Consider the following 2,315-nt stretch of genomic DNA (forward strand, 5'->3'; position numbering starts at 1 on the left):
AAGTGTGTGTGTGTGTGTGTGTGTGTGTGTGTGTGTGTGTGTGTGTGTGTGTGTGTGTGTGCGTGCGTGTGTGTGTGTGTGCGAGCGCGCGCGCGCGGGTCTGCCTGCCCGTCTGAATGTGAGTGATAGAGAGAGCAAGGAAGCGCGCATACACGTAAGGTTGTATTGATGCACGGACGCGCGAGAGAGAGAGAGAGAGAGAGAGGGAGGGAGGAAGGGAGAGACATTGAGGCAGAGTGATGCCTGGTACAGTTGGAGTAAACATAAAATGCGCTTATTGTTTTTCTTCTCCTTACTTTTTCCCCCTGCAGAATTTAATAGAAATAGCATCTAATTGCGGTCTATTTAGCAGTTAATTAGTGTCCAGACACAGTTATCATACAGGCTGCAAATAAACAGTCGTTTCAAAAGAGAAAGCACAACAGATGGGCTGCGTTTTTGATTAGTGGGTAGATAGAAGGTTCAGTTTCGAATCTGGTAATATAATTGTTGCCTGTTATTGCCAAGATGAAAGTGTTGCTGTTTCATGGTGGAGCCTTAAATAGCACCACTTTCACTTGCCCTGCGGAGACTGTTAACCAATTAAGGGTGAGATCCAACAAAGATTAGCCATTTAGGAGAGTGGAGTGGAGTATAGCTACAATAATGCTTGTTCGTCAGCAGCCAGCAGGCTGTCTGTGGTGTGAGCTTGCTCAGTCTGTCCTTGCCTTCTGTTACATTCTTGCACCAACCCTACTCTAAGCCCATTATCATTACCTACTCTATAATCAAATAATTCTAATAATAATTCTCAAACTATTTCATCATCAAGGGCCTCCTTAAGATTTGCATTCGATCGCATTTTAGTAAGATGCGTGTAGTGGAACCTCATCTGTGACGATTATTATTGTATCGCTACAATTATATCTGTATAAACTGTGGTGGAGGTAAATACGCTAATGTGATCATGCACCCCAAATCTAAGGTATAAAGCTAACTGTACATAGCCCATAGGGATAATTTTAGTTCTCAGGGCATCAGGCTGTGGTAGATTGGGTTGGCCCTGAAATCAATGGCCTGATCCCTCTCTGTCCAGCTTCCTGGCTGACATGCTTGACTTTTCATCTCCAGAGTTACAAAGATTGATGACTTATGACCGAGAATGTATGTTTGCTGACCTCTAGCAAAGTGAGTGGCACATAATTAATCCAATCACAGAAAACTGGAAATGAAAGGGGAAAGAATGGTTCAGTATCATCAGGACTTGATTTCAAATAGCCATTTGACATTTGAATGTGGAAAGAAACTATATAAAGACCGTTCAGAGAGGGAGTGAAAATGGTGTGTGTGTGTGTGAGGGGTGGGTAATAGCGGATGGAGCTGTGAATTTACAACAATTACCCCACCAGTAGCCAGGGTTTGGGGTCTACATGTTATGCGAAATCATGTGGTAGTATGTAGTTTGATGTATATTTAAGTGTCACTGGTATTTGATCCTCATTTGAACAAGTGGAGTAGCTGCAGAGACCATGTGTCTCAATCCATCTGAGATCATCATAATATGAAGGCATGGACAAGTTGCAGAGTGGCTCTCAATCAAGGTTCTCATCAATATAAATTACCCACATTACCTTTGAGTAAAGACACAACATTTTGTGTGTCTGTGATACGTGGCTCATGTAGGCCATGGTGTACTCTTCAGCCCCTCTCACTGTGTCTTGGGTGCAGACCCTTTCCCACTCTTCATCCAACAGCGGGGTCAGTACATACTACAAACAAGCCCCTGAGTGAGCCTCTCTGATACACAGTTAATTAAAATTCATTTCTGAGCATGCATTAGCCATGCCCATCTATTTATGGGCGGCTCTCAAATGTAGCCACTACAAAACAGTGCTCTGTAATTAACCCCACCTAATCAGATAGCGCACTAGTGTTGTGTTCCTATTCGTCCTCAGGCACACAGCCATTGGACAGAGGTTTCAGAGAGAGGATGAGCCCATTCTATAGTTCAGAATGGCTAAGCAGATTAAAACCTCATATCAAACATGATATTTACAGGCAAGGCTCAGTGGAGAGTGCTCCTTTTATGTGGGATGGGGAGAGGCTTCAGGGCTGGGCTTTTAAAGCCATGTCCCTTAATTGTATTCTGGCTAAGTGGGATGAATGGTGCTTTTTAATCAGACTACTGACGGGGCTCTGTGCTGGAAAAGTATAGAGATGGTGCCTGATAGTTAAGATGTTGAATGATATGCTTTTAGTCCAGGTTCCCCAGCCTCTAGCAATATTCAAATGCATTCTAGCATTAAGCTGACACCTGTAAACATCAGTGTTGTTTC

Source organism: Perca flavescens, chromosome 1 (genome assembly GCF_004354835.1).
Source record: "Perca flavescens isolate YP-PL-M2 chromosome 1, PFLA_1.0, whole genome shotgun sequence".
Taxonomy (NCBI): Eukaryota; Metazoa; Chordata; class Actinopteri; order Perciformes; family Percidae; genus Perca; species Perca flavescens.